The 12500-nt window shown below is 39.9% G+C and overlaps 1 protein-coding gene across 22 annotated transcripts in view; it reads right to left on the bottom strand.

The window, feature by feature from the left end:
- The window catches only part of rg (A kinase anchor protein rugose), a 1000951-nt gene that overhangs the window by 655814 nt on the left and 332637 nt on the right, over positions 1-12500 (bottom strand). The gene's annotated exons all lie outside the window — the stretch shown is intronic.

Genomic DNA, 12500 nt, shown 5'->3' with positions numbered 1-12500 from the left:
TGGCTGCTAACTTTTCCTTATGGCCTCTTGTCTGCAAATCGAGATAAGAGCCGACTTCTAACCAACGTTGCCAATGTATCTGCGATGAAATTCTTTTATTGATCATAGACATACATATACACACACATACAAACACAAACACAAACACAAACACAAACACACACACACACACATACACACACACACACGCATATATATATATATATATATATATATATATATATATATATATATTATATATATATATATATATTATATTATACTATATATATACATACATTATACTATACATATTTTAATATATACATACACACACACAAACACACACACATATATATATAATTACATCCGTATATATATATATATATATATATATATATATATATATATATATATATATATATATATAATTACTATATATATCGTCATCATTAGGTGAAGAATACTATACACCAATGAAACACGACGAAATGTATACCAGACAAATTAATACGGTGTTAATATACACAATAATTCTCCGTGTATTTGTGCAAATTAAAAACTTTGCCGCGAAATTTGCCTAGTTTACTGAAAGACGTCTTCCTTCCAGAAAGCGCAGATCCCGCTAATCATATGCTAATTCTTTGGCTGCATACACAAACTTTTGCACAAAAAATGGGAACAAAACACACTGCTTCATTGACTTTCGCATCAGAACGGCGAACTTTTATTTCACTTTTTTTCATCTATGACAGAAAATCCATCTATCCATTCAAGAAAAAGAAAGAGGAATATAAGTTACGTGACTGCGATATTGACTCGGAGAAGTGGAATTTCTAGGATAAAGAAATAGTCTGATGTTTTTTTGTTGTTTTTTTGTTTAGGTATACAAAATTAAATATATGTTCTTATAAATATCAAAGTATTAATTCATTTATGAGGTATATATTCTCCAAAACCACAAACAAAACATATCTATATAATGATACATAGTTCCCCTCTCAATGATACTAACAATAATAATAAAAAAAATATATACAACAGTCTCCTAAATATAACACAAACCCTTTTCTGTAGTAAAGTTTACCCCTTCTCTAAATTAAACAATAAACATTTGTCAACATTTATCTCGAGGAACTGGATAACCATACTTTTTTCATAAATGTCAACAGTCCAACGGTAACATTTTCTTCATCCTTGGAAAACCGACACATTTTTCCCCAATAAACTATAACAGATTATTCATTTTGAGCAACAGAGTGAATGTTTACACTGGCCTGGTGTTTACTGTGAACATACAACGGTAAGGCAGAAAACAGGTAGGATAAGAGCAACACGAAGAACGAGCCCAAGAATGAAAATGATATATCTTAAATGTATTCATTCAAAGTGCGTCGGCTCATGAATAAAATAAATATCTAATGAAAAAGAAAGAAAAGAAAAGGCAAAATAAAAACGTTTTCTTTCAAGTCAGCTGGCACTAAAATACCTTTTAGTCGAAACGTTTAAGAAATTGAACACGTTTTTAATTCTGCATTAAAGAAAAATCTCCCCGACTGATGAGAACGAAACTTAATGAGGAACAGTAACAAACAACCTAAAATAATTCATTGTGACCTCACATAACCTCTGGCGAGAGAGCGATATTTCCCTCCAACCCCTCCTCCTCCTCCTCCCCTTCCTCTTCCTCTTCTTCTTTCTCCTTCCCCAAGAGCCAAAATTTCCTTTTCTCAGAGGTCCTTTAAAGTTGAACAAGCAAAGCCCCACTGCTAGACCGCGACGTGCTGAGTCTGCTTGTGTCTAAAAGTCGTCTGGCAGAAGGCATGCTGGAGGGATCTGTCCTCCTCGACCTGCTCCAGGGGCTTCGCTTGTTATCTATGATACAATAAGAACAAATATATCGCTTGTTATCTATGATACAATAAGAACAAATATACACAAACACACATTATATATATATATATATATATATATATATATATATATATATATATATATATATATATATATATATATATATATGTATATGTGTGTATATATAATATATATATAATATACATATACATATAATATATATATATATATATATATATATATATATGTATATATATATATACATATATGTATATATATATACATATATGTATGTATATATGTGTATATATATAATATATATATATATATATATATATATACATATATAACATACGCTAGAATATACATATACACACATACATACATTTATATACAAACTTAGATATATATATACACATAAAACGAGTACTGTACTTTTCTGACAAGTTGTTTAGTATATGTAGAAGTGTAGACACGAAACAATCTAAGAAAACGGCAAGGGAGAGAAAAAAAACAGGGGTGACAATACTAAAACTTGGATAGCCAAAGCCATTCTTTGCCTCGGAGCACAATCGATGGGGTATTTCTTATTGAGAGTGTAAATTTCAATGAATAAAACAGAAATAAATTTGTAATTTTCTATTTATTTTTTTCCATATAAATAAACTTTTTTAACATCTGCAGCCCAAGGTGATCTATGTCCACTATATATGTCTAAAACCAATGTAGTGATTGACTTCCTTGTGTTTAGATATCGGAAAAGAACGTCATAACAATACAGTAGTCGAGACAAAAGGATAACTAATTGACTCATCCCCGTTTTATTCAAGATTAAAACTCTAAAATCACGCATTCCTGCTTTACAATCCGTCCTAATGGCAGCAACAGTTGTGCAAATCCCATCAAACGAAACTTTACGCATCACTACGAAAATGAAAACTGACAAAAGCGTCGTATTTCCCTCAAAACTTTTCTCGCGTTGGGACCTTTCTCCTAAAGCAGCTGGAAATCCAATGCAGGCAAACTCATCAATATACCCCCCCCCCTCCTCCTATCCCTCCCAGAACGCATAGCCGTCCACCTACCACCCTTATCCCAACCCTCGCCCACCACCCACCACCCACCTCCACCTCCACCCCATCACCGTAAATCTGAAAATCCGGAGCCATAACTTAGGCCAAAGAGCTCTTCCGCCGCGCCGTGCCTGGAGAAACAGCCGTGTACGCCTATCGCCATGCAATCGTTATCAGAGGCACTTCCGCTCGTCTGGCGACCGCATAAATTGGCCTTTACTACGGTCGTAATTTGTCGCTGCATCGCCGTTCTACCTACGTCGACGTTCCCTCGCTAGGTGTTGTTGTTAAGTAAGCGCTTAGCATACGCACCTGTTGTGAGCATTTCCCTTGAATATCACCTTCATTTGTGTCAACATCCTGTTATTAACGGCCCATTATTCTCCGGCTTTCGCTCTTGCCTTCTTCTTCCTCTTTCCTCTATCTCTCCCTTTCTCTTTCTGGCTACCAATACTATTTCTCTAATTTCGGGCTTTCACTTTCATTTGGTTTTTATTCATTTCTGTGAACTTTTTCCTCTCTCCTTAACAGCTCTTTCTTTTCTTCTCACTTCTCTGTTTCTCTTGTCCACACAATTTCCATTTCTGATTTTTCCTTTCATGTCCCTCTTGTATTTCTCCCAAATCCTATTTCAATTTCCTTTCTTTTTCTTTTCTGTTGTTTTTCTTCCCGTTCCCCCTTTTCTTCAGTTTCTTCCCTCATACAACCTTTCCTTTTTTTCCAGAACGCTTCGCATCCGCTCTTTTTCCCCTCCATTCTTTGCTCTCCCCCCTTCTCCCTCTCTTTTCCTATTCCTTTTGTCTACAAGTTTGGTTTTTCTGTTCCATGCCCTCTTCTTCCTTTCTCCCCAATTCCCTCTTTCCCCTCTCTCCTCTCTTCGCCCACCCACCGTAAGCTATGTAATTCACACGCTTCTACTTTTCCTTTTCGTTGTCAGTCATCTTCCAGACGTGACCAGTCGGCCGCTCGTCCGTGGATCCGTGTTTAAAAGCTACCGATAACGCCACCAGGCCACGAACCCTACTGAAATCTTAAAGTTAATGCAATAGCGAGCATCGGTTTTCTAAATTCCAGTGAATTATTTGAAAAAAAGGAAAGAATAGATCAATGTTTGATCTGGAGTTCAGGTAGAAATGCGCCGTAAAACCCCACGTGATGGATGATACACACAAACACAAAATGACACGTCAACGTGCACGCATTCTCCCCCCCCCCCCATTACACACACATATCAGCAAGGAGAGACTAATATTCGTAAAATATTATTATATTACAGTTCTATAATGGCAATACTGTAAATTAATAAATGCTCACACAAATTGGAAATAATAACAATTGATGAATTCTGTTTTCGTAAATTAAACCACTAGTAGTAATACAAGCGTTTCGACGGCCACCTATAGAGAGATAGAGAAAAGAAAGTGAGAATTAACAATCTCTAGTTCAAATGAGTCATGAGTTGCACAGACGTTGCTAAATGGGGAAATGTTTCATGGTTACACATCATCATACAGCTGGGCTCCTCGGCGGAATTCTAACGGAAAGTGAAACTCGACGAGTAACAGCAAACTCTTCCCCAAGCTCTTCCCTCCGCTGCGCCAGACGAAATACTGAGCATCCCAAGGGTCGGTCTGTTGTCAAGCGCATGATATTGCCAATTAGGAGAAAAATCTAGTTATCCTGTCTCTACGCGGGATACCGTGAACCCTGTCACCGTCGACGCTAATCAACGGATATCTCTTTTTTTCTTCGCTGTGATTATTAACGATTTCCGCGCGTTGGGTGAAAACTGACCTTTCCTCGAGTGCGACTGCATTGTGTGGTTATCATCACATCTGCAACACAATGATTGTAGTCTTTTTCAATTTTAGGTTTGACTGTGTGGTTCCAGCCTTTCAATTTCCACTTACAAGACTTAATTGAAATCCATTACATCTTTAAACCTGATCCTATTAACAACAACAAATAGTGAAGCGACAAAAAATAATCAAATAACTACATCGCCCAGCGCTATGCGTGTCCCCCATCGAGCACCCGGCAGGAGGATTACACTATCACCCCGGCAGCCTGCCTCAGCGCATAACATGACCCTGGTGAACCTCCTTTTAAATCCTTGCTTAATAAACCTGCATTAGGAATCGTTCCTCTCTCCCTCTGGATCGGACTTCAACTCGTGCGGCAACAACACAATGGTGACGAGGCATAACGCGTGACGGGGATGACGATGATCAGCTGTTACATAACACGGCCGTAACGATCGCAATGACCCGTGATGCTGACTTGTGCGTCTTAGGTGTCGTTGTTTCTGGAAACGCGTGACTTACAGGTCGTCCGATGACCGTTTCTTACTCGGCGTTTTATAAAGCGAAGAATATCACAACTTCGCGTCACAGACGCATTTTTAGTCTCTTCATCTCTCTCTATCTCTCTTCATCTCTCTCTCTCTCTCTCTCTTACCTCATGTCTCTTTGTTTCTGAGACGGTGAATGGAGTATAAGCAAAATACTAAGAATGAGGATGAGAGCGAAAGTGTGAGTGAATGTGAGAGAAAGAGAGAGAGTGAGAGTGAAAGAAGGAGAGAGAGAGAGAGAGAGAGAGAGAGAGAGAGAGAGAGAGAGAGAGAGAGAGAGAGAGAGAGAGAGAGAGAGAGAGAGAGAGAGAGAGAGAGAGAGAGAGAGAGAGAGAGAGAGAGAGAGAGAGAGAGATAAACAGAAAAACAGACACACACTCACATAGTAAATACTGTACACAAAAAAACAGACAAATAGCACGTAGTTATACAACCAAATTATAATACATTTCGTACAATCAAGCGGTTTCACCCGTGGTTCATTTCGACAAAATTATAATTCCATTGTTTCTTGTGGCCCTCGAGCGGAAAGAGAGTAAATTGCGCATTAACGCATTATTGCTTGTTAAAACGGACCGCAACCTGTCTTCCGCCCGTCCACTCTCTGCTATGGTTGACGGGCCCCGAGTTCATAAAACCAAGGCAAACGCACCTTCACAGATGGCTTAGTGCTAAGGGCTACAGATGGTTCTCACATTACAAACCACCACCATGTCATCTCCTATCCTCCGAGCGCCTCTAATCATTTTTTCCCCTAATGATAATTTCTCTTCCCTACGAGTCACTTCCCTACTTTACTCTCCTCGGTTTGTTCCTTTCTTCTCCACCATCACCACCATAACATCACCCCTTCCTCCAACAGCACCATATTCCTTCCTAATCAACCCCCAACCTCTTCGTAGACCTGCCTGCCCCCACCACCTCATAAACTCCTTAGTCGTCGTAACTTCTATCGCATCATCTGTCCTACCACTCTAATATCTTTTATCTTTTAATAACTAGCGCCCTTTTCCTTCCTTTTCCATCCCCGTTTCAATACCGATCTCCGCAGTATCTCTCATATCCACCATCCTCTGCTTCGTCATCCACCCGCAGTATATCCACCCACAATATATGTTTCAGTATACTACCTCGCGCCCGCAGGAAACTCTCCATCAGCATCTTTCTTTCTTGTAATCATCTTTCAAGCACAGAGAAAGAGAGAGTACGATAAGAAGACAGGCCGAGAGTTAGCGCCGATGACATTACTAATTATCACCACTATTAGTAGAAAGCTGTTATTCGCTGCAACTGCTGTTTCTCTCATAAAAAAAATCCTTTGTTGACAATGTACAACAGTAAGAGAGATTTTTGTCATCCCTATCGTCGACCGTAACAAAACATACTTTATTAGTAACCGTACTTACGCGGTCGTCAAAAACACATTGCATAACCTGCCCTAGAGCAATCAGAGCGAAAGTCCCTGTAGTGACTAATATCTCAGCATGTACGCAAATAAGCAGCAGTGGCAGTTCACAACAACTTCCACCTCCATCAAAACAAACCCGAGGATAGGACCAGCCCCTCTCCACTTTCCACCTCCACTATCCTACAGCCTCCCTTCACCATCTAATATCACTTTCCCCTCGATCCAGCCTCCTTCCACCCTCCATGACCACTGCCTTCCCTACCCACCCGCCCACCCACCCAATAACCTGAATGGGCATCGGACAGGAACGGGCGGCGTGACTGCAAGTCCAAAAATATTTATAGGCGCGATTTCAGCCAGCGGGAGTAAACATCGCTGTTGACGATCGCCATTTTTATCGCTGTCGCCGCGACAAATGTTGACGACGCGCAACTGCAGCATTTGTTATCGCTGCCGCAGCGTCTCTATCATTTATCATCATAGCTCCGTGTGCCCGAAGTGAAAGTGTTGCACGTTGGAGGCCCGTGACTGCCTCGGTGGAAGGAAGGTAAACACCCACATAAAGACACATCTGAATCACAGTGGACGCTGAACAAACATGCCGCGGGAGAAAGTCCACGCGGGAATTCAGTGAGAAAATCCCCTTTATCACAGTACAATAGCAATTCATTAGTGTTTAACGCAACCAATTTTATCTATAAGAGTCAGAAGACCGACAGTTGCGCGAGAGAGCAAACTTCCATTCAATTTAATATTTCTAGAACTGGCCTAGAAAGCGGATCACGAGTAAGAAAGTCTTAGAAAGATCTAAGAATCCGTCTCTGTCCACACAGACGACTCCCCCGCTTCCAAACACAGAAGAGAGAAACCTCTTTCCAGCAAATCCTCCAGCTGTCTTTAACAGTGACGACGAATCGACTCGATAAATATATATAATTAAACAATGTTGCAATCACTCTTTGTCTGCTGGTGCACAAATTCATCAGACGTTAATTTTTACAGATCCGTTCCAAGAATTTGCTCTCGGATTTCTTTTCTTCAGTTTTAAGGTGATAAATACATTCAATTCAGGTCAACGTTTTCATTACAACTGTGACAGCTGATTTGATCCCACAATACAAGTCACAAAAGGAAAGTAAGAACTTTCATAAATGCATTGAAACATTTAGCTCAATGTTGCAATATATATATCATGCATACATAAAAGAGATAGATATGATAAGAGATGAAGACGAAGATTTATGATGTATGATGTATGATGTATGATGGATGATGATGATGATGATGTTCTTCGCAATAAAAAAAACAGCATGAACGAAGTAACGTTTTCGTAATCAAAATCATAACTGCAGTAGCAACAACGGAGACTAGTTCAACAGATCATAAACAATGTTATCAGAATGTCAATAACAGCAATAACACTTCCCACAACAAAACAAAACAACTTAAAAGCTGCGTATGCCTCTGCTAATCGACAGTACTGACCTCATTAATGCCAGACAGACTAACGCCGAGGACAGCCCAGAGGCTTCATGCATATCTTCCGAGTATGCCTGCTTCCTTACGGAGACGTTTTGATAATCAGACAATAGAGAAATTAGAACAGATATAGCCGCTTCCGATTTTATCTTTTATCGATCTTTATTTTAGTTTTAATTATATCTACCATTATTATTCTTATTATGACGCAAACACGTGTGTCTCTATGAATTTTCTTTTTGAGTTACCTGTAACAGCTTTCAAAGCGATATATCTTTCTCACATTGTAATCACAGTGTCTTCGTTCAGAGAGTATCACAATTATTTTTCCTGTCACGATTCCCTTTTTGACGCGTGCTTACTGGTAGTCCCTATTGACATGAATTTTCTCTCCTTAGCCACACACACACGTGTGTGTGTGCGTGTATGTATGTATGTATGTATGTATGTATGTATGTATATATATATATATATATATATATATATATATATATATATATATAGAGAGAGAGAGAGAGGAGAGAGAGGAGAGAGGAGAGAGAGAGAGAGAGAGAGAGAGAGAGAGAGAGAGAGAGCGAGAGAGAGAGAGAGAGAGAGAGAAAGAGAGAAAGAGAGAAAGAGACATATATATATATATATATATATATATATATATATATATATATATATATATATATACATAAATATACATATATATATACATATTTATACATGTATACACACACAAACAGACACAGACATATATATATATATAGATATATATATATATATATATATATATATATATATATATACATATATATATAGAGATATATATATATACACATATATATATATATAGATACATATATATATATATATATATATATATATATACAGTATGTGTGTGTGTGTATATATGTGTATATATATATATATATATATACTGCCGGGATTACATGAAAATATCTCTTGCACTTGAGTTAATTACGCAGGATTATCCCCCGAGTCACTAGCCTCGAGGATAAACAAAAAGTCCATTTAATCTTCTTCCACGTTAAGAAGCGCTCAGAGTGCCACGGTGACGTGGTAGCCTCAGACACTTCCTTTCCCTATCTTTGGATGTCTCGAACCTATCTACCAATCTACCTATTTACCATCAGTGACTAGCAGATTCGCTCCCAGAAACGTAAAACGCGGCAGTTCTTTCCATTTTAGTTCCCTCCTTTTCAACCCCCCCCCCTCTTCCTACGGTCTGAAAGCTAATCGTTCACCAGCATAAACCAAGGGAACATCTATCGAAAGCGACTGCACACGGAGACGAAAGTTGCGCGGCGGATTCATTTACTCAAAATGGCTTACGAAACGAGCGCAAGAAGGAAGGAGAAGGAAAAAGCCGGTGGTTGTGGGTGTGGAAGGAGGAGTAGGAAGGCGGGGGAGGAGTGTGAAGGGTAAGGGAGGAATGGAAGGAAAGGGGGACGGAGGAGGGTAAAGAGAGAGGGAGGAACGGCGGCAAGTCGCGGAAGGAAGAGTGGGGAGAAGTAGGGAAAGGCTGAAAAGAAGAGATGGGAGAAATACGGGGTGACGGGGCGGGGGAATGGCAAGACGGGATTGGATGGGGGGATAAGGGGAGGAGGAAAAACACTGGGGCTGACACGTCTCCCGCCCACCTTCCCGCAACTCACATGTGACGAGCGACGTTTCTACCAATCTGGGTTTCACTCGAGGATCCAGATTCCCACAGGTCAAAGTGGCTGGGCTGTTTCTGAAGTACGGAATCTCTTACATACAAAATGGAAACTTGCTTTCATTATGACAGTATCAAAAAAAGATAATCATTCTCATCCTATCAGAACTTCATAATTCCCTCTACGGCTCATAGAAATAACTAGGCTACCTCGAGAAAGACGAAACGCAATAGAAACAAATCTAATTATAATGCCTTAATATGTAAAACAAATTAATTTCTAATTTAAGAGAGGAATAAAAAATAAAAAAAACACTAGCCGTAGCTTCTCCACTTCATTTATCAGATTGCTCCATCCGTAAGATCCGCACATTAAACAAATCAACATCATACTACTAGACGCGCATTTCCTGAAGCAAAATCCGGAAAGAGGAGAGAAAAACGTGACTCCGATCACTCACGTTTATTCTAATATGCATGTGAAGAAATTTGTGATAGTTCTGCGACTCGCCAGGAAACGAGCTAGCACGCACGTACATACTCTCACACATTCATGTATACACACATACACAGATGTATATCTAAATAATGTATATAATTTCGCAATACAAAAAAATAAATGTGTGTGTGTGTGTGTGTGTGTGTGTGTGTGTGTGTGTGTGTGTGTGTGTGTGTGTGTGTGTGTGTGTGTGTGTGTGTGTGTGTGTGTGTGTGTGTGTGTGTGTGTGTGTGTGTGTGTGTGTGTGTGTGTGTGTGTGTGTGTGTGCGTGTGCGTGTGCGTGTGCGTGTGCGTGTGCGTGTGCGTGTGCGTGTGCGTGTACGTGTGTATGTGCGTGTGCATGTGCGTGTGAGTGTGAGTGTGTACGCACACACGTGCGTGCTTACGCACACTTCCGGTATACAGTGCATGTCACTGTTTGTGCGTCTCCCTGTGTCTGGAATTAGGGTGAGGATAACTTCATCCTTTTGAGATGAAAGTAACCAATTGTCAAAGTTCATGTGTCTTCCTTTATGTATCTTTCCGTGTGCGTGGACGCGTGCGTGCAAGCTATCTTGTGTGTATGTGTACATAATGCAATAAAACAGTCAGCGAAAGAAACACCAAAAATATTTACACGGAACATCTGGGCAGCCCGGCACTCTAAAAATACTCGATTTCTTTTGAAGATGAAAACTTGCCATCCTCACAACGCTGAGAGGGTTTCCACTTGATGTGAAGATGCTCTTCTTCAGAATTCAAAAAGAGCACAAAAAATCCTGCCTTTTCTACCAAAGAAAAGAAAATATTTACCTCAGAGCAGACGCACACTGACGTGTCCGGGGACCTTTCTACGTGGGTTCGTTCGACTTTGCTTTTTGATAAAAATGAGAAATGCTAAATTGAATTACGTACTTTGGATTTACTTTTAATCGTGGGCGCCCCTTTTGAATTTATATTTTCCCCACTTCTTTGTGCTAAATATCTATTCTAATACTTGGCAAAAGCAAGTAATTCATCAAAGTTTTAACTGGAGCACCTAAACTGGTACTTAAGAATGACATTAGCTTTAAACAGAGAAAGAATATTGATAAAAGCACTGGTAAAAGTAGTTTTAAATTAATTGTAGTCATAAAAAAACAAAAAGATATGCAAATAAAAAATGATAAAAAAATAAACATGAATAAATTAGGCTAGATATTAAGAACATATACACCATATCAGGTCTGTGGGAGACAAAGGCATTCCTGTGCTTGTGTCGTAAGGACGCAAGAGCGAGGCGCCTTGGCCGTGCACGCGCGTGAATGCTGACCTTCACGATCAGCAGCACACAATGAGCTACAAACGAGTCATGCTTGACCAAACCTGACTGCTCATGACGAGAAAAAGGAAGCTCTGACAGTCCGCCAAACAACTGTGGATTTATGGCCATTGGTATGTCCTGTCACGAGATGGCACATTCAAATATCAAATCGTAGACATTTTAGTTGAATAATTCATGATCTTCAGTCCTATTTTTTCTCCTTTCCCCTTTCGTTATGCCTTCCTGTCCCTATTCATCCCTCTTTGCACTCTCCTATCAGAGAGAAAATTAATTACAGAAACAGACACCCGCCCACAATCCACCAAACGCCCATGCGCGCTCGTCCCTCCTCGTGACAAGCGGTTACTCAGGTAGTGAATTTCTCCGAGTGATGAGTTACTTCGATCAGCTGGCGGTATCCAGATGACGCAATCATGTTACTCCCGAGGGCATGCTCACACCCGCGTGGATGTAGTAGCATGTCCGTAAGTAGCAACACTCGGCCCCTAGAAAGGAGTTGCGGCCAGCTCACTTTCTATCAACACGGCATTTCTCCCACGCTATCTTGCACACCCACGGATATTCTTCAACGCCTCACAAAGCTGTTGGTCTTAACTGCTTTAAGACACACATTCGTTCACGCTTTTTACACAGTAACATTCCCTCACATAACTATCTAAACTGCGACGCAAAACATGTATATTACTATGAAACCCCAAAACGCTCAAAACACAAGGGGAGAGGGTAAAAAAACACGAAAAATCCTTACTAAAACTAACTCCCCATTCCTTCACTCTACCCCCTCCCCCTCCTTACACGACAAATGATTAAGTTATTTCTCCCCGGCGAGTCCCGCGCCTCAAAAAATATAGTTGTACACTATATATCAACACCTGCCTCGTGGGGATGT

The sequence above is a fragment of the Penaeus japonicus genome, unplaced genomic scaffold (genome assembly GCF_977035675.1).
Source record: "Penaeus japonicus unplaced genomic scaffold, GWHDUDI00000001_assembly GWHDUDI00000004, whole genome shotgun sequence".
NCBI classification, from domain to species: Eukaryota; Metazoa; Arthropoda; class Malacostraca; order Decapoda; family Penaeidae; genus Penaeus; species Penaeus japonicus.
Note: the sequence above shows the minus strand (reverse complement) of the source record. Positions and strands in the feature narration are given on the sequence as shown.